The sequence below is a fragment of the Bufo gargarizans genome, chromosome 3 (genome assembly GCF_014858855.1).
Source record: "Bufo gargarizans isolate SCDJY-AF-19 chromosome 3, ASM1485885v1, whole genome shotgun sequence".
Lineage (NCBI taxonomy): Eukaryota > Metazoa > Chordata > Amphibia > Anura > Bufonidae > Bufo > Bufo gargarizans.
In genome coordinates, this window is record NC_058082.1 from 199,010,153 (window position 1) to 199,036,417 (window position 26,265).

At 45.8% G+C, this 26,265-nt stretch overlaps 1 protein-coding gene across 3 annotated transcripts in view; it reads left to right on the forward strand.

The window, feature by feature from the left end:
• Positions 1-2,636: 2,636 nt before the first annotated feature.
• LOC122933241 (interferon-induced very large GTPase 1-like) overlaps positions 2,637-26,265 on the forward strand; it is a 54,895-nt gene continuing 31,266 nt past the window's right edge. For 2 of the 3 annotated variants that reach the window (XM_044288100.1, XM_044288102.1), the window contains exon 1: positions 2,637-2,793. The gene's annotated coding sequence lies outside the window, so the exon portion shown is untranslated. Of the gene's footprint in view, positions 2,794-22,385; positions 22,942-26,265 lie in introns of those variants that run through there. The other variant, XM_044288101.1, reaches the window with a different exon arrangement.

Consider the following 26,265-nt stretch of genomic DNA (forward strand, 5'->3'; position numbering starts at 1 on the left):
ACCCGTCTTACAGAGAACGCCTTGACGTGTGGCAGACGGGCTCAAATAATTTTGTACAAAATGATTTGCCAAGCATCTCTAATTCCTAAGTATAGCACTAGCAATTATTATGCATTTTTGTACTTTATTTGGTTTGCAGAGAGCTGTTGCATTGCATGTTTTGTTTTACAGTAGCTTACAGTATATTAGTATAACAGCCCCTGTCACCTTTTCCTGATGTAATCTTCACAAAAAAAGCTCCATGCAAAACACTACATTTAGGGCATTTGCTGCATTTATGACAGTTCAATACAAGCGCTAGTTACTGCTGTTATAGTGTGGTATTAAAACCACCCATTTTGGGAAAGATAATACATCTGCGGCCTTTATTGTATTTGTGACAGTCAAATGCAAGCTTTAAATACTGCAGTTATATTCTGGGTTTAAAAAAAACAACCATTTTGTGCAAGACCCTATATCTGGGGCCTTTGCTGCATTTGTCACAGTCAATTACAAGTGTTATATACTGCTGTTATATTTTGGTTTAAAAAAAACACAAATTTTGTGCAAAACACTACATTTGGGGCCTTTCCTGCATTTGTGACAGTCAAATGCAAGCTTTAAATACTGCAGTTATATTCTGGGTTTAAAAAAACAACCATTTTGTGCAAGACCCTATATCTGGGGCCTTTGCTGCATTTGTCACAGTCAATTACAAGTGTTATATACTGCTGTTATATTCTGGTTTAAAAAAAACACAAATTTTGTGCAAAACACTACATTTGGGGCCTTTCCTGCATTTGTGACAGTCAAATACAATCTTTAAATACTGCAATTATACAATGTGTTTAAAAACACCCATTTTGTGTAAGACCCTACATCTGGGGCCTTTCCTGCATTTGTAACAGTCAAATACAAGCTTTAAATACTGCAATTATATTCTGGGTTTAAAAAAAACACCCATTTTGTGCAAAACCCTACATCTGGGGCCTTTGCTGCATTTGTCACAGTCATATACAAGTGTTATATACTGCTGTTATATTTTGGTTTAAAAAAAACACCCATTTTGTGCAAGACACTACATTTGGGGCCTTTCCTGCATTTGTGACAGTCAAATACAAACTTTAAATACTGCAATTATATAATGGGTTTAAAAACACCCCTTTTGTACAAGACCCTACATCTGGGGCCTTTGCTGCATTTTTCACAGTCAAATACAAGTGTTATATACTTCTGTTATATTCTGGTTTTAAAAAACCACCCATTTTGTGCTAGACACTACATCGGGGCCTTTCCTGCATTTGTGACAGTCAAATGCAAGCTTTAAATACTGCAATTATATACTGGGTTTAAAAAACACCCTTTTTGTTTAAGACCCTACATCTGGGGCCTTTGCTGCATTTTTCACAGTCAAATACAAGTGTTATATACTGCTGTTATATTCTGGTTTCAAAAAACCACCCATTTTGTGCTAGACACTACATCGGGGGTCTTTCCTGCATTTTTCCTGAATTTAGTGTTAGGAACCCGTCTTACAGAGAACGCCTTGAAGTGTGGCAGACGGGCTCAAATAATTTTGTACAAAATGATTTGCCAAGCATCTCTAATTCCTAAGTATAGCACTAGCAATTATTATGCATTTTTGTACTTTATTTGGTTTGCAGAGAGCTGTTGCATTGCATGTTTTGTTTTACAGTAGCTTACAGTATATTAGTATAACAGCCCCTGTCACCTTTTCCTGATGTAATCTTCACAAAAAAAGCTCCACAGTTAAGGCAAACTTCTCCTGCAGCAACACTCCTGGTAGAAAGGACCTTTGATTACCTCATAGCCATGTGACCAGTAATATTGCTAGGTTACTGGTCACATGGTGATGATGTCATCTAAGGTCCTTTCTCCTAAGAAAATCACAGCTCTCACAGTTCGCTGCCTGGAGTGCCAGCAGGCAGGCATGGCATGGCAGCACTCCCCTGTGTAGCTGACAGCCTAACACGCGGGGCAGTGGCCAGCAGGGTTTTAAGAGGGAGCTGCCTTAGGCCCCCACAACTAGGCCCGGGGCAGCTGCCCCTTTTGCCCCTTGTTAAAGACGGCCCTGACTGTGATATCTGATAAGACAAAACAAGACAAATAAGGCTACTTTCACACTTGAGTTTCTGCCTGATCCGGCAGGGATCAGCAAAAACGCTTTAGTTACTGATAATACAGCCGTCTGCATCCGTTATGAACGGATCCGGTTGTATTATCTTTAACATAGCCAAGACGGATCCATCATGAACACCATTGAAAGTCAATGGGGGACTTGTGTCTAAGGAAACTGATCTGTTTTATGGAAAGAAAACCGCAGCTTGCTGTGGTTTGCTCTCCGGTCTGGGAAGGCAACCAAACAGAAAGGAATGCATTTTGGAGCATTTCGTTCTGTTCAGTTCAGTTTTGTCCCTGTTGACAATGATTGGGGACAAAACAGAAGCGATTTATCCGGTATTGAGATCCTATGATGGATCACAATACTGGAAAATGTAAACGCAAGTGCAAAAGCAGCCTTCAGAGATTGTTATGTTTTGTTGGTTTTTTCCTTTTTTTTGTGTGGGGGGGGGGGAGAGGGATTCTGTTTAGTGTTCCTTTAGGGAGCGGTTTCCTGTAAATGAAAAGAGAAAGTGAAAGTCTCACTAGTTGGAAAACAACCTTAATACTTGTACAGCAAGTAGATAACGTCCTCGTCATATTACAATCATATCTGGAAGCTAAGAGATCTGTGTCTATATCAGGTGGGGTAGGTGTATGAAAGCGAACGCCATTATGGATCTTGGGAAGAAGGTAACACTTTACTTTCTACCTTGTCTTCTTTTATTTTATGTTCTCTCTGTTTCTCCTCTCTTTTTTCCCCTTTCATGCACTCCCCCTCCTACTTTCTCTTCCACTCTCTCTCTAACTCTCTTTATGTTTCTTCCCTCACTGTCTCTGTAAACCTCTTTATGTCCCCTTCTTTCCTTTTATTCCTCTTATTTTTTTGTCCTCCTTTTCTCTCCCCACATCTCTCTTTTTCAGTTTCTTTCTCTCTCCCTGTTTATGACTCCCTACACTCCCCCTCTCTCTCTGCCTAACTCTGTCTACCCCCTATGTACAACAGACTCATTTTTGTCTTAGGCTTGGTTCACACCTGAGCGTATTCGGTATGCACATTTTACAGGCGTTTTTATCAGGCGTTTTGCAGGCGTTTTTGAGGCATATTTTGGGGCATTTTTGTATTTAGGAAACGCTCGCAATACGCGCGTTTGTGTTATTGACAACAGGGGCATCCAATGAAACGGCTGGGTATGACATAGTTATGGGGGATCTGTGGAGTACACTGTTATGGGGGATCTGTGGAGTACACTGTTATGGGGGATCTGTGGAGTACACTGTTATGGGGGATCTGTGGAGGACACTGTTATGGGGGATCTGTGGAGGACACTGTTATGGGGGATCTGTGGAGGACACTATTATGGGGGATCTGTGGAGGACAGTGTTATGGGGATCTGTGGAGGACAGTATTATGAGGGATCTGTGGAGGACACTGTTATGGGGGATCTGTGGAGGACAGTGTTATGGGGGATCTGTGGAGGACAGTGTTATGTGTGGGATCTGTGGAGGACAGTGTTATGTGTGGGATCTGTGGAGGACACTTATGGGGAACCTGTGGATAACGCTGTTATGGGGTGGATCTGTGGATGGCACTGTTATAGAGGATGTGCGCTATGACATATAGGGGCATGAGGGGGGCCAGCATAAGACACACATATAGCATCTTATGCTGGTCCCCCTCATGGCCCTATGTGTCCCCTCATGTGTCCTAAACTGCGCACATAACTGGCTTTGTGTGTAAAGTATTTTACTACTGTATTAAACAAGCGCTCTCCTATTGATAAAATGGCCAGCCTAATTCAGGAAGGAGGAGCGTGACAGTCGCTCCCGCTCGCTGCAGTGCATTCATAAAAGTGAGTACAGAGGCTGGCCATTTTATCAATAGGAGAGAGCTTGTTTTAGACAGTAGTAAAATACTTTTCACACACAAAGCGGCGAGTACATGCGCGCGTTTTTAAATGAGCAAACAAGAAACGCCCATTGTCGCGCGTTTCCGCTAAAGTCTATGGGCGGGAACATGCAACAATACGCCCCAAAGAAGCTCCTGTACTTCTTAGGGCGTTTTACAGCACGTTCGTACACGCTGTAAAACGCTCAGGTGAGAACCATGCCCATAGGAAAGCATTGGTTCTTGCCTGTTGAGCGTTTTACAGGAAGGAATGCGCTGTAAAACTCTCAGGTGTGAACCCAGCCTTAGATATATTAATTTATTATGACTTATAAACATAGCCTATAAATGACTTTTAAACTGCCAACACAGTCCCATCACCATATAACTGGGAATGTTACTAATCATAAAGGGCATCTGTCAGCAGATTTGTACATATGTAACTGGCTGACCTGTTGAATGTGCGCTTGGCAGCTAAAGGCATCTGTGTTGGTCTCATGTTCATATCTGCCATGGCATGGGGTATGGAGGGGGGCCGGCCACTTATGTTCTCCCAGTTGTGTGTCCCTCCAACCCCCCCCCCCCCCCCACACACACACACACCGGCGCGACCGCTCCCGGTCTAACCTCTTCCGGGCTGCAGGCTCCCAGGCACTGCATCTGCTCTGCTGCATTTCACACTGGCCAATCAGCATTTAGCAGCGCAAAGATGCTGCTGCTGATTGGCCAGTGTATCGCTGGCAGGCAGCAGGCTCAAGACACACAGAGCACCCCTCTCAAGTCATCGGCGACAGCCAGTGAGTTCAGCGCGGACCCAGACTGAAGGACCGCTCCGGATCAGGGTCACTGACTTTACACAGAGAACAAATAACCCAGCCAGAATAAACACACTCGGGTAGTGTGCCATGCTACAGTAAGCGCGCCACTTTTAATAAAAAGTAAATATATGGTTCTGGTTGGATGGAAATTGGTATTTTTGATGGGGGGAGGGCAGCAGCAAGCAGTAGGGTTTTGTTTTTGGGTGGGGGGGTCCTTCTGAGTCCTCTATGAGCCTACAGAGCCCCCCCCCCCCCCTCCCCAAAAAAAACATGGGGGGAGGGTGGAAGCAAGCAGTGTTTTTTTTTGTCTTCTGGGAGGGGGCCTGTAGGCTCAGAGTGGACTCATAAGGACAGTGTGCTTTCCTCGTACTCCCCCAAAGCACACTGTACTCCTGAGTCCTCTATGAGCCTACAGCCCCCCAGCACATCAGTAACCTGGGGGGGGGGGGGGAATATGATTGGTGACTATGTGCACACTCCGCATCAGCAGCAAAGAGTAAATGCCCCACAAAATGCCTGGGCACCTTACTTACCTCATTCCCCGGCACTCCGCATTGCTCCTGATGCCCGCACAGCTCCCACTGCCTCTCTCCCATCACGCAGATGAAAACATCCGGCGACATGGGGGGCAGTCAGTAGCAGGCCACTATGGGAACGAGCCTCCCAAGCATCGCGGGTGACGCTAGGGAGGCTCATTTCTGACGTGGCCTGCTATTGGCTGCACCTCCCCACTGGGCATAAGTATTATCTGTATGTGGTACCTGGGCATTTTGGGGGGCATAATAGGGGTTAGATAGGCCCTTTAACCCTTCCCTATCTTTCTTGACCATAACTTTTTTTATTTTTCCGTTCACATAGAAGTATGAGGGCTTATTCTTTGCGGGAGAAGTTTTATTTTAATATGGCATACAATGTAGTGGGAAGCGGGCCCAAAAATTCCAAATGGGGTGTTGTTTGAAAAAAAACAGCAATTTCTCCACCGTTTTACGGGTTTTGTTCCTACGGCATTCCCTTTGCGGCAAAACTGACCTGTGCTATTCATTCTCTGGGTCAGTAGCAATACAACGGGGGGGGATGCAGGGTAGGAGCCATGGCATGTAGTGGGATGAGTCAGGGATGGGTAGTGGGCAGAGTTAGGGGGCCCAAATCAGATTCTTGCTATGGGGCCCAATGATTTCTATGTATGCCCCTGGCTACTAGGATTAGGTCTTCCCCTGTCACATCCTTAACGGGGTTGTCTCATCATAGACAATAGGGGCATATCACTAGAATACAGAGGCTGGCCATTTTATCAATAGGAGAGAGCTTGTTTCAGACAGTAGTAAAATACTTTTCACACACAAAGCGGCGAGTACATGCGCGCGTTTTTAAATGAGCAAACAAGAAACGCCCATTGTCGCGCGTTTCCGCTAAAGTCTATGGGCGGGAACATGCAACAATACGCCCCAAAGAAGCTCCTGTACTTCTTAGGGCGTTTTACAGCACGTTCGTACACGCTGTAAAACGCTCAGGTGAGAACCATGCCCATAGGAAAGCATTGGTTCTTGCCTGTTGAGCGTTTTACAGGAAGGAATGCGCTGTAAAACTCTCAGGTGTGAACCCAGCCTTAGATATATTAATTTATTATGACTTATAAACATAGCCTATAAATGACTTTTAAACTGCCAACACAGTCCCATCACCATATAACTGGGAATGTTACTAATCATAAAGGGCATCTGTCAGCAGATTTGTACATATGTAACTGGCTGACCTGTTGAATGTGCGCTTGGCAGCTAAAGGCATCTGTGTTGGTCTCATGTTCATATCTGCCATGGCATGGGGTATTGAGGTGGGCCGTCCACTTGTGTTCTCCCAGTGGTGTCCAACCCCCCCCCCCCCCCCCGCGCGACCGCTCCCGGTCTAACCTCTTCCGGGCTGCGGGCTCCCAGGCACTGCATCTGCTCTCTGCTCTGCTGCATTTCACACTGGCCAATCGGCATTTAGCAGCGCAAAGATGCTGCTGCTGCTGTTTGGCCAGTGTATCCCTGGCAGGCAGCAGGCTCAAGCACACACAGAGCACCCCTCTCAAGTCATCAGCGACAGCCAGTGAGTCCAGCGCAGCCCCCGCCTTTCCCCCTCAGACCCAGACTGAAGGACCGCTCTGGATCAGGGTCACTGACTTTACACAGAGAACGCAGAACCCAGCCAGAATAAACACACTCGGGTAGTGTGCCATGCCACAGTAAGAGCGCCACTTTTAATAAAATGTAAATATATGGTTCTGGTTGGATAGAAATTGGTATTTTTGATGGGGGGAGGGCAGCAGCAAGCAGTAGTGTTGTTTTTTTTTTTTTTTTGGGGGGGGGGGGGGGCCTGTAGGCTCATAGAGAACTCAGAAGGACTGTCCTTCTGAGTCCTCTATGAGCCTACAGAGCCCCCCCCACCACCCAAAAAAAAAAAAAAAAACACTGCTTGCTGCTGCTCTCCCCCCATCAAAAATACAGTTGTGTTCAAAATTATTCAACCCCCACTGAAATTGAGTGTTTTGGCCAGTTTGACATTGATTTTGATCATTTCAGTTTTCTTCTTTACAATTAAATCAAGGAGGCACTTGTAAGTCAGACAAATATAACATAACATTTATAATGAAATAACCACAAATGTCTTTTCTGTGCTCACATCATTATCAGTTTTATTCAACCCCCAAGTGACATTCAATCTTAGTACTTAGTACAACATCCTTTTCCAGTTATAACAGCTTTTAAACGTGAAGCATAGCTTGACACAAGTGTCTTGCAGCGATCTACGGGTATCTTCGCCCATTCTTCATGGGCAAAAGCCTCCAGTTCAGTCACATTCTTAGGCTTGCACGCTGCAACTGCTTTCTTTAAGTCCCACCAGAGGTTCTCAATCGGATTTAAGTCTGGACGGTGACTGCGATGGCCACTTCAAAATGTTCCAGCCTTTAATCTGCAACCATGCTCTAGTGGACTTGGAGGTATGCTTGGGATCATTGTCCTGTTGAAAGGTCCAACGTCTCCCAAGCCTCAGGTTTGTGACGGACTGCATCACATTTTCATCCAATATCTCCTGGTACTGAAGAGAATTCATGGTACCTTGCACACGCTGAAGCTTCCCTGTACCTGTAGAAGCAAAACAGCCCCAAAGCATGATTGACCCCCTGCCATGCTTCACAGTAGGCAAGGTGTTCTTTTCTTCATAGGCCTTGTTCTTCCTCCTCCAAACATAGCGTTGATCCATGGGCCCAAACAGTTCTAATTTTGTTTCATCAGTCCACAGAACACCATCCCAAAACTTTTGTGGTTTGTCCACATGACTTTTGGCAGTCGACGCTTCTTATTCTTTGGAGACAGCAAGGGGGTGCGCCTGGGAGTTCTGGCATGAAGGCCTTCATTACGCAGTGTGCGCCTTATTGTGTGAGCTGAAACTTCAGTACCCACATCTGACAAATCTTTTTTCAGTTCCTCAGCAGTCACACAGGGACGTTTCTCCACTTTGCGCTTCAGGTAGCGCACAGCAGTCGAAGTCAGCATCTTCTTTCTGCCACGACCAGGTAGCGTTTCAACAGTGCCCTTTGCCTTGAATTTGCGAATGATGCTTCCTATGGTATCTCTTGGTATGTTTAACATATTTGCAATCTTCTTATAGCCATTGCCCTTCCTGTGAAGAGAAATCACCTCTTCTCTTGTCTTCCTGGACCATTCTCTTGACTTCACCATGTTTGTAAACACACCAGTAAATGTCTAGAGGGAGCTGAGTATCACAGTCCTTTTAAATCTGCCCAATTGGTGCTTATTATGCTTGATTGCTGCTCCTTGACATCCACAGGTGTTTTCAATACCTGATCGAAAACACTTGAATAAACCTCTGTTCTTAAGAGTAGTAGTCTTTAAGGGGTTGAATAATTGTGTCAATGAAGAAATCACAAAAAAACCATTCAATACTGTATTACAAAAACAATTGATGTCATTTTAGTTGCATTTGGTTCTTTAAAAAGTCCTTGTAAGATTTCATTCTGAACACAATTACAAATGTACACTAAATTCCCTAAAACCCTTTACAGCATTGGGGGTTGAATAATTTTGAACACAACTGTACCCATATCATATGGGTATTTTTGATGGGAGTAGGGCGGAAGCAAGCAGTGGTTTTTTTTGGGGGGAGGGGGCATGTAGGCTCATAGAGGACTCATAAGGACATTGTGCTTTCCTCCTACTCCCCCAAAGTAGGAGTCCTCTATAAGCCTACAGCCCCCCAGCACATCAGTTACCTGGTGGTGGTGGGGGAATAAGATTGGTGACTATGTGCACACTCCGCATCAGCAGCAAAGATTTAATGCCCCCAAAATGCCTGGCCACCTTACTTTCCTCATACCCCGGCATTCCGCATTGCTCCTGATGCCCGCACAGCCCCCACTGCCTCTCTCCCATCACGCAGATGAAAACATCCGGCGACATGGGGGGCAGTCAGTAGCAGGCCACTATGGGAACGAGCCTCCCAAGCATCGCGGGTGACGCTAGAGAGGCTCATTTCTGACGCGGCCTGCTATTGGCTGCACCTCCCCACTGGGCATAAGTATTATCTGTATGTGGTGCCTGGGCATTTTGGGGGGCATAATACGTGTTAGATAGCCCCTTTTAACCCTTCCCTATCTTTCTTGACCATATATTTTGATTTTTCCGTTCACATAGAAGTATGAGGGCTTATTTTTTGCAGGAGAAGTTGTACTTTAATATGGCATACAATGTAGTGGGACGCGGGCCAAAAAATTCCAAATGGGGTGGTGTTTGAAAAAAACTGCAATTTCTCCACCGTTTTACGGGTTTTGTTCTTACGGCATTCCCTTTGCGGCAAAACTGACCTGTGCCATTCATTCTCTGGGTCAGTAGCAATACAATGGGGGAGTGGCAGGGTAGAAGCCATGGCATGTAGTGGGATGGGTCAGGGATGGGTAGTGGGCAGAGTTAGGGGGCCCAAATCAGATTCTTGCTATGGGGCCCAATGATTTCTATGTATGCCCCTGGCTACTAGGATTAGGTCTTCCCCTGTCACATCCTTAAAGGGGTTGTCTCATCATAGACAATGTGGGCATATCACTAGGATATGCTCCCATTGTCTTATAGGTGCAGGTCCCACCGCTGGGACCCAAACCTATATCGAGAACGGAACCCCGCAAGGTGGTGGCTAGAGGACTCCGGTCCGGCCACCACCAAGCCAGCTCCCCATAGAAGTGAATAGGAGTGCACCGCGCATGACCAGTCACCGCTCCCATTCACTTCTATGGGCTCGATGGAAATAGCCGAGCCGGTCCTCGGTTATTTTCGCCGGCCTCATAGAAAATGAATGGAGGGCGGCTGCGCATGCGCAGTGCACCCTCCTTCACTTTCGGGGCTCCAATCTCTATATAGGTGCGGGTCCCAGCGGTGGGACCCGCACCTATAAGACAATGGGGGCATATCCTAGCGATATTCCCCTATTGTCTGTCATGAGACAACCCCTTTAAGGCTTATAAAAGAGCTGGATCTTGACATAGAGGCCACTTAATATGGTGGATCTGGTGATCTCGTTTTTTTTGTAAGCTTACCTAGAGTCTCAGAGATCAATAAATGCTTCTTGGTGTAAATATACGATACAGCAGTTCTAGAAAAGCAAAAATGAAAATTGAAACTGGAAGGAAAGTAACTAGTGTGCTCAATTAAAAGACACAGCAGTATTTACAGCTCACACTACCCCACTAAGTCTGTATATTCCCCTCATTAAAATGGCTGTCCAACCCTAAGGCTCCTTTCACACCTGCGTTCAGGTGTCCGCTCGTGAGCTCCGTTTGAAGGGGCTCACGAGCGGCCCTGAACGCAGCCGTCTAGCCCTAATGCATTCTCAGTGGAGGCGGATCCACTGAGAATGCATCCGCCTGCCAGCGCTCAGTCTCCGCTCCGCTCAGTGAGCGGACACCTGAACGCTGCAAGCAGCGTTCGGGTGTCCGCCTGGCCGTGCGGAGGCGAGCGGATCCGTTCCGTCTTACAATGTAAGTCAATGGGGACGGATCCGCTTGAAGATGACACCATATGGCTCAATCTTCAAGCGGATCCGTCCCCCATTGACTTTCAATGTAAAGTCTGAACGGATCCGCTCAGGCTACTTTCACACTTAGAAAATTTTTCTAAGTAATAATGCAGACGGATCCGTTCTGAACGGAGCCACCGTCTGCATTAATATGAGCGGATCCATTCAGAACGGATCCGATCGAACGCAGGTGTGAAAGTAGCCTAAGATGTGAAAATGAAAAATGTACTTTTCTTTTCTTTTGTTTACAAAAGCACCTCAGACCTTACCCATTTTCTCCAGAATCTAGCAGGACCCCATATATGGTCATTCAGTGCTGTATGGGCACACAGCGGTCTCAGAAGGGAATAAGCACCATGTGCATTTAAAGCTTGGTTTGGTAATTTATACAACACTGGACAAAAACTGCAGAGGCTTTGAGGTAAAATAAAAATAAATCCCCCAAAATGACCCCATTTTATAAACCACACCCCTCATAGAATTTACCAATGAGCCTTTTGACCCCACAGCTGTTTTGTAAAAATTTACAGCAGATTGTGCAAGGTGAAAACTACAATTTTTACAAAGATATGCCATTTCAATGCCCAATATGCTGTGCCTAGCATATGACCGTGTGAAAAGTCAGCCCCCTTATTATGCTGCACTTCCTGGTTTTATAACCTACCATACATGTGGCCCTAATATTTTGCCTGGATATACAACAGGACTCAGGAATAAAAGAGCACCATGTGCATTTAACCTCCTCCGGACCGCCTAACGCACGGATGCGTCCTGGAGGCAGTCGATTCATTCCTCCTGGACGCATCCGTACGTCATCTCGCGAGACGCGAGATTTCGGTCTGAGCCGGCCAGCACATGCGCATCGCGGGCCGGCAAAAGTTGAAGAACCATTTCGCCACCAGCCTGCCAGCCAATGATCGTTGCTGGCAGGCTGGCGATTTTTAAAATCTCAAATCAGAAGCCATCTAACACATTATATTTGTAAATATAATGTGTTAAATGGCTTCCCTGCTCCTCTGCTGGTCCTTTTCGTCGGTTGGTCTCAGCAGAGGAGCAGGCATCACTGTGAGTAGCACCAAACACCACACATAGCCCCAGATCACCCCCCTGCACCTCAATTAACCCCTTGATCACCCCTTCTTGCCCCTGTCAATCACTAGTGAAAGGGAAAAAAGTGATCAGTGCAAACTGTCACTTTTTTTTCCCACTGGTATTGACTGTTAGGTTTTAGGATAGTTTAGGCCCCTTGGTTAGGTAGTTTAGGGATCAGTTAGCGCCCAGCCCACCGCACCACAGTCACTTATTCGCTGATTAGCGTATCGCTAATCAGCTTTTGCACTTTTATAGTATCTGTAAGTGATCAAAACTGATCACAGTCAGATCTATAATAGTATTAGTGTCATCTTAGTTCGCCCTCCACCCAAAACGCAGTGTTTGCCCGATCAGGCCTGATCGGTCACCCACGCCCGCCCTGCCGCAGTGACAAAAAAATATTATTTTTTTGATCGCTGCACAATCACTTCACAAGCGCTGCAGCAATAAAAAAATCAGTTTTGATATTTTTTATCAACCGCAGCGGCCTACGGTACTTCGCTAGCCTCCCATTTGTAAGACAGGCTTGCTTTTTTTCTTGGATAGTCTCAGGGAATACCCCTAAATTTAGTAGCCCAAATGTCAAACAGGGGGTATTCTTCTGAAGAGGCCTACAGGCTTCTGACCCAGTCGGATGAGGAATAGGAACCCTCATCTGATGAATCTTAGCGGGTCAGAATATGAACCTGTAGAAAGCAGTGGCAGTCTGACTCAAAGTTCGGACGAGGAGGTTGAGGTCCCTGATAGCACCAGGCGTACCCGGCCCCGTGTCGCTAGACCACAGGTTGCGCAGGATCCGCTTCAAGGGCAGCAGATTGGGGCTGGCGCTGTCGGATTACGTGGTGAGGCATACACCAGCAGCGCAGCCCATCCTGGACCTAGTACCAGCACTGCCGTACAACATGGTGAAGTGGCGAGCACCAGAAGGGCAGTTGAAGCTGGTACGGTGGCACGTGCAGTAGTTACCCTGTCGCAGCCACCGCACAGACAGGCCCCTAGAGCCCCTAGAATCCCTGAGGTGCTGGCAAACCCTGATTGGCAGTCCCCAACTTCAGCCGCACCTGTAGTTCCCCCTTTCACCGCCCAGTCTGGAGTTCTGGTTGAGACAGCTCAGATCGGTTCGGCCCTGGGATTTTTTGAGCTGTTCTTGACTGCGGAGCTCTTGGACTTAGTTGTGGCAGAAACAAATCGGTATGCCACTTAATTTACATCCGCCAACCCGGGAAGCTTTTATGCCCAGCCTTTCCGGTGGAAACCAGTCCAAGTTTCCGAAATTAAAATTTTTCTGGGCCTTCTCCTCAACATGGGTCTAACCAAAAAGCATGAATTGCGGTCATATTGGTCCACGAACCCAATTCATCACATGCCCATGTTCTCTGCTGCTTTGTCCAGGACACGATTTGAGACCATCCTGCGTTTCCTGCACTTTAGCGACAACACCACCTCCCGTCCCAGATGCCACCCAGCTTTTGATCAGCTCCACAAAATTCGTCCCCTCATAGACCACTTCAACCAGAAATTTGCAGATTTGTATACCCCTGAGCAAAACATCTGCGTAGACGAGTCCCTAATACATTTTACCGGGCGCCTTGGCTTCAAACAATACATCCCAAGAAAGCGCGCCCGGTATGGGGTCAAATTGTATAAGCTCTGTGAAAGGGCCACAGGCTATACCCACAAATTTCAGATCTATGAGGGAAAAGATCAGACCCTGGAGCTGGTCGGTTGCCCTGACTACCTGGGGAGCAGTGGGAAGACAGTCTGGGACTTGGTGTCACCCTTATTTGGCAAGGGGTACCATCTTTATGTGGACAATTTCTACACAAGTGTGGCCCTCTTCAGGCATTTTGTTTCTAGAACAGATTGGCTGCTGTGGCACCGCACAAACTAGTCTCGTGGGCTTCCCCCAATAGCTCGTTACCACCCGTCTTGCAAGGGTGTAGAGGGTTGCCTTGTGTAACCAAGAACTGCTCGCAGTGAAATGGAGAGACAAGCGTGACGTTTACATGCTCTCCTCCATTCACGCAGACACGACAATCCAAATTCAGCGAGCAACCAGTGTCATTGAAAAGCCCCTCTCAGTCCACGACTATAACCTTCACATGGGAGGGGTGGACTTCAATGACCAGATGTTGGCTCTGTATTTAGTTTCCCGACGCACCAGACGCTGGTATAAGAAGGTGTCTGTATATTTGATTCAATTGGCTGTATATTATAGTTTTGTTCTCTACAGTAAGGCTGGGAGAACAGGATCCTTCCTCAAATTTCAGGAAGAGATCATCGAGAACCTCCTGTATCCAGGAGGTTCCGTGGCCCCATCCACCAGTGTAGTTAGCCGTCTACACGAGCGACATTTCCCCAATGTCGTTGCTGGTACCTCGAACCCAACCGTCACCCCGAAAAAGATGTCGTGTCTGTAGCAGGAGTGGAATAAGGCGTGACACCCGCTATTTCTGTTCTGACTGCCCTGACCACCCTGGGGAGTGTTTCCGGAAGTACCACACACAGGTACACTTAGCATAGGGATCACATCTCACCAGGACAGGCACACAGGGCTATTAGGGCCCATTCACACACAGCTGCTGCAAGCCTCTCCTTTCACCTGGGACAAAGTGCATAATGCACTTCGCCACATCTTTGGGCGATTTGCACTTTGCACATTGTCCCATGGGGAAGGAGAGGTTTGTCCTATAAAGGTAAAAAAAAAAAAAAAAAAAAACAGTAAGCAAAAAAGTTAACGTTCAGTTCCAAAAGTTAAATAAAGTTTATATGTTCTGTTCAAAGGTTATTATAAAGTTAATAAATTTATTGCGTTGCGGCCTGGTTTTTTCTTTTTTTTTTTTTTTTTTTTTACCTTCCAGGTGGACCAACCGATCGACTAACTGCAGCACTGATGTGCATTCTGACAGAAGCATTGCGCTGCTGTCAGATTACACAAAAGTCGGTGTATGCGGCGCTGCAAGACGAGATTTCTCCTCTGCAGTAAAAGACACATTTGCCGAGGCATATGAGCTGAGGAGGTGGCAGTGTTCATATGCTTTGGCAAACACTTTGTATATAAAAAAATAAAATAAAATCCCGGCAATGATTTATTCATCCACATCGATTGATGTGAATGGAGAAATCGAATTTGCCAGGGCATACGAGCTAAGTGGGTATGGATGTTGGACGGAGCTCCTATGTCTTGGCAGACACCTTTCCCCTCCTTTTTTTTTTTTGGCAGAGATTTTTTCATCCACATTGATCGATGCGAATGAAGAAATCTGTGTCATTAATTTTTTTCTTTCAGCCCAGAGGCTGAACGGAAAAAAAAAATCTCATTACCTGTATGCTCAATATAAGGAGAATAGCAGAAACTCCTAATGCTGGCCATACATGTAATGATTGCGGAGACCCTCAAATGCCAGGGCAGTACAAACACCCCACAAATGACCCCATTTTGGAAAGAAGACACCCCAAGGTATTCGCTGAGGGGCATATTGAGTCCATTAAAGATTGAAATTTTTGTCCCAAGTTAGCGGAAAGTGAGACTTTGTGAGAAAAAAAATAAAAAATCAATTTCCGCTAACTTATGCCAAAAAAATAAATTTCTATGAACTCGCCAGGCCCCTCATTGAATACCTTGGGGTGTCTTCTTTCCAAAATGGGGTTACATGTGAGGTATTTATACTGCCCTAGCTTTTAAGGGGCCCTAAAGCGTGAGAAGAAGTCTGGGATCCAAATGTCTAAAAATGCCCTCCTAAAAGGAATTTGGGCACCTTTGCGCATCTATCATGTCATTTTACATATACCCATGCTGGGTGAGAGAAATATCTTGATCAAATGCCACCTTTGTATACAAAAAATGGGAAAAGTTGTCTTTTTCCGAGATATTTCTCTCACCCAGCATGGGTATATGTAAAATGACACCCCAAAACACATTCCCCAACTTCTCCTGAGTACGGCGATACCACATGTGTGACACTTTTTTGAAGCCTAGGTGGGCAAATGGGCCCACATTCCAAAGAGCACCTTTCGGAATTCACAGGGCACTTTTTACAGATTTTGATTTCAAACCACTTCTCACGCATATGGGCCCCTAAAATGCCAGGGCAGTATAACTACCCCACAAGTGACCCCATTTTGGAAAGAAGACACCACAAGGTATTCCGTGAGGGGCATGGCGAGTTCCTAGAATTTTTTTTTTTTTTTCACAAGTTAGCGGAAAATTATGATTTTTTTTTTTATTTTTTTTTAATTACAAAGTCTCATATTCCACTTACTTGTGACAAAAAATAAAAACTTCCATGAACTCACTATGCCCATCATGGAATACCTTGGGGTGTCTTCTTTCCAAAATGGGGTCACTTGTGGGGTAGTTATACTGCCCTGGCATTTTAGGGGCCCAAATGGGTGCAAAGTAGTTTGCAATCAAAATCTGTAAAAAATGGCCCGTGAAATCCGAAAGGTGCTCTTTGGAATGTGGGCCCCTTTGCCCACCTAGGCAGCAAAAAAGTGTATATATAAGATAGGGCCCCAGAAGATGCCCCTGTAGATGCTCCCCCTTCCCCATAGTGCCCCCCATGTGTGCTAGTATATAAGATAAGGCCCCAGAAGATGCCCCCAAAGTGCTACTTTCCCCCCTTCTCCATAGTGCCCCATTTGTGCCAGTATATAAGATAAGGTCCCCAGTAGATGCCCCCATAGATGCTCCCCCCTTCTCCATAGTGCCCCCCATATGTGCTAGTATATAAGATAGGGCCCCAGAAGATGCCCCCAAAGTGCTACTTTCCCCCCTTCTCCATAGTGCCCCCCTTGTGTGCCAGTATATAAATAGGGTCCCCACTCCTCATAGTGCTCCTCCCTCCCCATGTGTGCCAGTATACAGGGAGTGCAGAATTATTAGGCAAATGAGTATTTTGACCACATCATCCTCTTTATGCATGTTGTCTTACTCCAAGCTGTATAGGCTCGAAAGCCTACTACCAATTAAGCATATTAGGTGATGTGCATCTCTGTAATGAGAAGGGGTGTGGTCTAATGACATCAACACCCTATATCAGGTGTGCATAATTATTAGGCAACTTCCTTTCCTTTGGCAAAATGGGTCAAAAGAAGGACTTGACAGGCTCAGAAAAGGCAAAAATAGTGAGATATCTTGCAGAGGGATGCAGCACTCTTAAAATTGCAAAGCTTCTGAAGCCTGATCATCGAACAATCAAGCGTTTCATTCAAAATAGTCAACAAGGTCGCAAGAAGCGTGTGGAACAACCAAGGCGCAAAATAACTGCCCATGAACTGAGAAAAGTCAAGCGTGCAGCTGCCAAGATGCCACTTGCCACCAGTTTGGCCATATTTTAGAGCTGCAACATCACTGGAGTGCCCAAAAGCACAAGGTGTGCAATACTCAGAGACATGGCCAAGGTAAGAAAGGCTGAAAGACGACCACCACTGAATAAGACACACAAGCTGAAACGTCCAGACTGGGCCAAGAAATATCTCAAGACTGATTTTTCTAGGGTTTTATGGACTGATGAAATGAGAGTGAGTCTTGATGGGCCAGATGGATGGGCCGTGGCTGGATTGGTAAAGGGCAGAGTGCTCCAGTCCGACTCAGACGCCAGCAAGGTGGAGGTGGAGTACTGGTTTGGGCTGGTATTATCAAAGATGAGCTTGTGGGGCCTTTTCGGGTTGAGGATGGAGTCAAGCTCAACTCCCAGTCCTACTGCCAGTTTCTGGAAGACACCTTCTTCAAGCAGTGGTACAGGAAGAAGTCTGCATCCTTCAAGAAAAACATGATTTTCATGCAGGACAATGCTCCATCACACGCGTCCAAGTACTCCACAGCGTGGCTGGCAAGAAAGGGTATAAAAGAAGAAAATCTAATGACATGGCCTCCTTTGTTCACCTGATCTGAACCCCATTGAGAACCTGTGGTCCATCATCAAATGTGAGATTTACAAGGAGGGAAAACAGTACACCTCTCTGAACAGTGTCTGGGAGGCTGTGGTTGCTGCTGCACGCAATGTTGATGGTGAACAGATCAAAACACTGACAGAATCCATGGATGGCAGGCTTTTGAGTGTCCTTGCAAAGAAAGGTGGCTATATTGGTCACTGATTTGTTTTTGTTTTGTTTTTGAATGTCAGAAATGTATATTTGTGAATGTTGAGATGTTATATTGGTTTCACTGGTAAAAATAAATAATTGAAATGGGTATATATTAGTTTTTTGTTAAGTTGCCTAATAATTATGCACAGTAATAGTCACCTGCACACACAGATATCCCCCTAAAATAGCTAAAACTAAAAACTACTTCCAAAAATATTCAGCTTTGATATTAATGAGTTTTTTGGGTTCATTGAGAACATGGTTGTTGTTCAATAATAAAATTAATCCTCAAAAATACAACTTGCTTAATAATTCTGCACTCCCTGTATAAGATAGGGCCCCCCATATTGCTATTCCCCCTCCATAGTGCCCCCATGTCTGCCAGTATATAAAATAGGCAGGCCCCCATATGTCACTTGCTCAGAACCCCCCTAATATCAGTTGTTAATTATTTATTCAGGCCCCCCATATCGATGTGACAGACCCCCCCCCCCCATCAGACCTCAGATCAGACTGAAAATAAATAATTAAAACTTACCTCTCCTGCTCCCCTGCTCTCCATGTCCGCCGGGGTGTCCTGATGTGAGTGCCTGCCCTGCTGGTCTCCAACAGCCCGCCCTGCACAGTCACATGACCTGACTGTGTACAGCGTCAGGTCATAGTGCGTGCTGTACGCAGTCAGGCTGGAGAAGACCAGGGAGAAAGCGGAGCAGGAGGGGTAAGTTAGTGCTTCTCTCTTGCATACTAGAGGGGGCTCATTCATACTAGTGATCACTTCTGGATGTGCTCACTAGCATGATACTAGTGAGTGATTTCAGAAGCACTCACTAGTATGAATCGGCCCCCTCACACGCCCGGGCCCCTGTGCAGGTGAACCGGCTGCACAGGTGATATGTCCGCCCCTGCTATGGAGTCCACAAGCTAAGGCTGCTTCTATCTCAACTAGACTTGCTCTATATCCATACTTTGGCTTTTTGGTCTGTGCTAGTGTCACAGGGCGCCGACTTCGCACTCCATCCATTTAGTGCCACAGGCGCCCTGCAATATGTTCAAAACGAGGACACGCGCTGCGTCCTTGTCTCCAGAGCAACGGGGAGCACGGAGGAACCGGCAGCGCACGCCTCCTTAACGTGGCCGGCGTCCTCCGCTCCCATAGTGACTGCGAAGTGTCTGAGCGCCGAACTGGGCGCTCAGCTGTATGCAGGGGGATGAGTCATGTGACGCTGGCCACGTCACATGACTCCTGCTCTTCCCTATTTTACAGGCAGCCTGCTGGCCACAGGTTGCCTGAGATTAGGGTCCTATACCTAGTTATACTCCGTTGGCATTTTTCCTTGTATTGAACTTTGGCTAGTTTACTTGACTTTGTATTTGCTTGCTCCTTTTGTACTTTTGTATCTCCTGGCATTTGACTTCAGCTTGACTTTGACCTTGACTTCCCTTGCTTTCTCCCTTTGTCTTGTTTTAGCTTCTCCTGGTACTGACTTTCAGTTTGTTGTTTGACGCTGCTTCTGCTTGTTCCCTGGTACCGCTGTGATATCCTGGTTTTGACCTTGCTTGTTTGACCTCCCTGTATATATTTGTTTGTCTTTCCCTCCGCACTTACGCAGGTTAAGGATCGTCGCCCAGTTGCACTCCGTTGCCTAGGACGGATAGTGCAAGTAGGCAGGGACAGAGGAGTGGGTGGAGTCAGGAGTGCACCACTCCCTAACCCCTTTTCGTGAAAGAATCTCAGGCCTTACTACCTAATCATGGATCCATTGCAAACTCTGACGGATCATGTCCAAAATCTGGCTCAGATTGTCCAGGAGTTAGGGGAGAGATTTCAAGCACAGGAAACTGTCCGAAACCTCTCTGTTTCTTCATCATCCACTCTACAGGTTGAACCACATGTTAAGCTTCCTGATCGGTTCTCGGGGGATCGCAATGATTTTTTGGTCTTTAGGGAGAGCTGCAAACTGTATTTCCGTTTGCGCCCTCATTCTTCTGGTTCTGCTCAGCAAAGAGTAGGAATTATTATGTCCTTATTTCAAGGCGACCTCCAAGACTGGGCATTTTCGTTACCCCCTTACTCTCTGTGTCTTTGTTGTAATGTAGAACATTGTGGCACTCTGCCAATATACGCTTGGAGTCGAGTTCCCACCCCTCATATAATAATGAGGAAAACTCCAGCAGTTATGTTGCAAACAGGTGAATCGTTTATTTAAAGTACGGCCTTTACAAAGAGTAAAGTTTCGGCCGGATATGGGCTTTATCAAACTGTGACAAAAAGTGTGTCAATATACCAGCAACTCATGGTACAAGTCCGCTTATAAAAAGTATAGTACAGATACAAATACAAAAACAAATACAGAACTTTCCGGTCTCGTATGGTTTATAGAATCCATGAGGAACAACAAGACGGAGTATCTAGTGTGGTTGTATAAGGAAAACAGTCCACTAATCATAGAAGTTGTGTATAATATGTCAAATATATACAATATATACATTCCGGTACTTATGCTAAAAAATATTGTGTTAACATAGGAATCAGGTACTCTGCATCAGAAGTTAGGCCAAGGGGTAGCCATATCTGAGAAGGGGGCAGTAGTCATATTTGTAAGAGGCAGATACTGTAAAGTAGATCAACATAGTGGAAGTTCTAGTAATTACCTGTTGCCGCTTTTAGGAAGATGGGAAAGTATGATGGAAAACTGCGCTCAATAAGCAATGATGGCATGCAGTTGCACGGGTAGGTGAATGCGCCATGTGTAGTGAAAAAGGCGCCTATTTCAAACAGTCAGACGCGCCTAATTCGGGCGGGTGCGCACGCGAGCTGTGATCCGCTGTGATCTGAACCAGAAAGTATGCGTGCTGACTATGACGCATTCGCAGTGGAGCGAGGAGCGTTCCAAGCGTTGTATTCATATCGGTGCTTGTTCTCATGTCAGGTCTCAATGAAAGCACATGCGTGAGAATCCCGGGAGCGCTGCAAGTTTAATTATATAATGGGTATGCAATAGGCAAATAAGTTAATGTGGGCAGCTATAATAGTAACACGAGATATATCGGAGAGAGAGGGGGGAAGGGAGATAGGGGCAGAAGTGAGGTAGATAAGAAAGAAGATGAATAAGAGAGGAACAAACAGATTAGTTTGTATATAGTACACTAACTGTAAATGTAAAATATAAAGGATACGGTAGGTGGCTTCAAGGAAGATCTGCTAGTTGATCTATAAGGGAGAACCAACAGATTTTGCCGCAAGGGCAGGTAGACCATAAACGAAGAGTCACATGTGAAGTAACCTTTAATGGGGAAGCTCTTCCCCGATTGTGGGTGATGAAAATATGAGCCATTTTGTACATTAGAGCACTGTAGACAGTGTACACAGAAAAGTACCGGTTCTCTGTGTGGCCAGGAATATATGTTTGGGGATCTTGTGGGTTGATTCTATATCCGCTTTGACTAGAAGATCACATAGATTTTTGGGTCGTCGTGTGCAGGTCAATATGGGATTTTTTCATTCAATTATGTCAGGATATGCTTTCTGCAGAATGGACCATTGGCTTCTGATATTATTCAAGATTTTGTTGCTGCTAGGATGATAAGTGTGTACAAACGGAATGCGCGTTGAAGTAGTGGTCATTTGGGGAGTTTTGGATCTTGTGTGGTCTTTGAGAAGAGGTTCAGGATAGGATATCTAGGAATCTTTGCCTCATTACTGTCAACCTGAGTTGTTGTGTTTGTTCTGATGTGACTATACGTCTAAGGCGTGTGTATTGAGAGTGTGGCAGGGATTTTTTTGTGTTTTGTGAGTGAAAGCTCGAATAGTGGAGTAAGTTATTGCGATCAGTGGATTTTCTGTAAAGATCTGTGACAAGGATTCCTGTTGATTCTTTTGTGACCGTTGTATCCAGGAAATTAATGGACTCAGAATGGAAATGTATGGTGAATTGTAGTTCAGGGCAGATATTATTGAGAAAGGTATGGAATTTAAGTAAGGTATCCAATGGGCCACTCCATATGCAAAAGTACCGGAATGTATATATTTGACATATTGTACACAACACTGATTCTGGACCGTTTTCCTTACATTACCACACTAGATACCCTGTCTTGCTGTTCCTCGTGGATTCTATAAACCATATGAGACCAGAATGTACTGTATTTGCTTGTGCTATACTTTCTAATAACTGACTTGTACCATGAGTTGCTTGTATATTGACACACTGTTTTCTCACTCCTTTTTGTCACAGTTTGATAAAGGCCATATCCGGCCGAAGTGTTACTGTATTAAAGGCCGCACTTCAAATAAACGATTCACCTGTTTGCAACATAACTGCTGAAGTTTTCTTCATTATTCTGTGTGTCTTAGGTCTGTTGATGCGTTTTTTTCAGGCCCTCTGAGTTTTGTATGATGAACCTGACAGAGCCTCTGTAGCGGAAACTCAGTTAAAATGCCTTGTGCAGGGTGACCGACCGGTAGAAGATTACTGTACTTAATTTTGTAAATGGTGCGTTCCCTCTGGTTGGAATGAACCAGCTCTTAAAAGTCAGTTTAGGTCTGGTCTATCGGAGACTCTCAAATATATGCTTGTTGATTATCCCTCTCCTGACACCTTGGAGCAAACTATGACGCTTGCTGTAAGACTGGACAGACGATTTAGGGAGAGACATTGGGAGCATTTGCTTTTTCCACAGGTTATATCCAAACCAGAGACCTGTCCTGTGGGGATAAAGTCTGAGCCTTGTACTGATGAACCTATGCAGCTAGGTTTGACCAGAAGAGACCAACGTCGTCGTTGTGGTACATGTTTTTACTGTGGTGACTCCGATTATTGGATCCGGCAATGTCCCAAGGTCCCTCCTTCTGGAAGATCACCCAAACCAGAGGGATCTAAAGATAAGGTACTTCCTAGGGTGGTAAAGCAGAAGTTATTGGTACCTGTTTTTGTTTCATTTGGTTTAAACAAGGGGTCCGGTAGTGCCTTTATTGATTCTCGGTCGGCCTCTAACTTTATTGATCTTAAATTTGCTCTTCAGGTTGGCATACCTACCGTCAGGGGCGTAACTAAAGGCTCATGGGCCCCAGTGCAAGAGTTCATCTTGGGCCCCTCTTCCCTCAGTGCTTTGTGTGTCTTCTTATGTGGCACAAGTGCTACCTCTGCACCCCCTGTAGCTACACCCCTGCCTACCGTATGTTAGTCCTTCCCAATTCTATATACTTTGTAGCCATTGACTCTGCCCCCCTGCAAGGGGGCACTGTTAAGTTTTGTACACCCGAAATAATCCTGACTGTAGGGGTAACCCACACTGAGAATTGCTCCTTGTTGATCTTAGAAAATGTGCCCGCTGAAATGGATTTAGGTATGCTCTGGCTCCAATTACACAACCCTGTCATTAATTGGACCAGAGGTAAGCTTGAAAAATGGAGTCCGATGTGTAACTCTTGTTTACCCATTATACAGGCATTTTCTGCTGCTTAATCTGCAATGAGCTGGATCGGGGTATGCACGCTGACGCAAAGTTATGCAATGGCTGGGTCAGGTGTAATTGATAGTCTACAGTTTTGTTCGTGACGCCAATTTCAGCGTGCGCAGGGTACAATCACAGGGCCCTCCAAGGTGTTATAACTCACGCCCCAGGTTAGGAATGCCAGAGTGGTGTAATATCTCTGTATGGTGGTGATAATGGTGTCAACGGTGTCTCCTACCTGGGTACGGCTGGACTCCTGGATCCTGGCTCACTTGCAATAAATTGAGTGTAGTGCTAGTAGGAATAATAGAGGGATTTTGCAGCAGAAATTGAGATCCAGACCTTGGGTAAAGTTCAAACTTGTTTTTACTGATTATAACTTTCATCCAAGCAAGATACAGCTTTAGTCTTAGGTCCCAGCAGGTATTGGCAATGGTTGGCAGGAATTTATCTTCTGCTCTCTCATTTACCTGGAGCTTGCAGGAAAGGACGTCTGCTTGTTAGCGCTATACTTGTCATGGCCAATTTATGTTTGACCGTGACGCTGTTGCGTGCAGACTGGTTGCCGGGGGCAAAGTGTAGTTTTCTGTTTGTACGTACACTTTCCTTTATTTGGTGCTTTCCCCGTTTTGGTTGTCATGGGGTTAATTTAGGTGTGTCTGCTAGGTGTGGTGGGTGTGACCTCAGGCCTCTTTATATGTTTGTGTGTTGGAGCCTGTGGTCAGTCTTATTTTGTTGTCTGCCTGAGTAGGAGCTCTGCTCCCTGGCGGTATGTCTTTGTGTCTGTGTGAGTTACCCTTATTTATTATATTGTTTCCTTTCCCTGGCTGTGTGTCCCCTCCGGTGTATCTCTGTTTTCCTCCCCCACCTGGTGTATGTTGTATTGGTGTATGGAGGTATTCTGGTGGTGTCTCAGCTCCGAAAGGGGAGTGCTTTCCCGGAGGGGATTAAGCAAAGACAATACTGTGGGTTTCCCAGCCTGGAGCCGCATTCTATCTCGGCTACGGTAGGTAAGTGTGGATAGCATAGTTATGTTGCTGTGTAACTTACCTGCCGTACTGTTTATCCCATGGTCTTGCTTCCTGTCTGCCACTGGGCCTCTGGAGACACCTTTTTATCTGTGGTGTAGGATGAATGGGTGGTCTCTGCCCTGTCATTAGGCCTAGGGCATTACAGGGATAGTAGGGTCCTAGGTTCGTGAGCATGAACCCCTTTACCATCTGAGGCGGCTCATGCGCTAGGAGTCCAGGGAGAGCTCAGGGTTACTTTAGGTGGTGACCAGCTCCCTGTACCCGCTATCTGGCGTTGCAGCCACTCCCATTGCACGGTGGGGGGTTTTCCCCCTCTCCCCGCCATGACATTACTATGGCAGGAATTTGGCTTCTGCACACTCTATCTTCTGCTGTCTGGGGACTGACTAGCTGAGGAGGAATATGGCTTCTCCTGGGTCTCTGGATTTTACTCACAGTTATCTTCTCAGGGTATGATTTCTTCCTGGAACTGAAGTTGTCTGCTTGCTTCATCCAGGCCGAGGCTGCAGGGCTCAGGCTAGGGATGATGATCAATGTCTTAGCCGAGACAAGATCCTGGCCTGGTTCCCTATCTCTGGGAGCTCCTAACATGCACACCCTACCCCTAGCATGGGGTGGGTTACACTCCTCACTAACTTCCTTCTCTCCTCATGCTGCAGGATATGGGCACAGCCCACTACTCACAGAGGGGGAGCTAAGCTGGAACAAACTATTCCAGCCTAGGTGTACTAAACTGAACTTAAGTCCTTGCCAGAACATTGCTGCCACCTGCTGGTGAACATGGAAATTACAGCAATATACATTTAACAAGGTTTACAATGCACAGTTGTGAATGACATAATGTAAAATTACATCAGATGACAAGGTTAAAGCTCATAACAGATTGTAGCAGGGTAGAAAAGTTTCGTAACACCACTCTGGGGTGTTACATTCCCCCTTACTTCGAGTTAAGCCACCCTCGGCTTATGCTTAGGAGGGGAGGAACCAGCTCTGGGGTACCCAATTTAGTACAAAGTGCTGCATGTATTACACATAAAGACAAACAAAGACTAACATGAAACGGCTACCCAAGGTTCCTGCCCGCATGAGTAGGGTGTCCTAAGTAATAATCTCTCTCTCGGTATAACCAGAGAACCAACGGTCTGCACTAAGCAATCACTACTGACTGACTTTGAAGTGTTCCAGATCCTAACACCAAAGAAAGGATGGGGGTGTCTTTACTCTGAAGTCCCACCATTATGTAATGAAATGCCCGCAAATGGAAGGGTGGCTTTATCATGTATTCCCTTCCCTGCACCAAAGTCAAAATATAAGGCTAATAGCACGATCACTATAGTAACTATGGGTAGCTAAATGGCACTAAGGTTTGAGGCTCCATACCTTAGGCAAAGGCACAGAAGAGGAGGTCATGAGCTTCTCCAAACGCTTCTGGCAGTCACAGGAGGAGGGAATGATAATCCTATGGAACTCCTGGAAGACACACCAGAATGGGAGTTTAGTTACCCTTGCTGGACCTGCCTGGAACTTACCACTTGGTCTTACCTGGATACCCGGGATATATGACTCTAGATGTAGGCCATTAGTATTAAGCGTCCGCAGAGGCAGTCCATATAAAGAGAACAGAGCTGTAAATCAAGGCACACAGAAGCAAGGTGCCACTGAACTAGCTAAAGGCAAAAGTTAGTGCAGTTTCACAAATAATGCATAAATTCACATTGCTGCATCT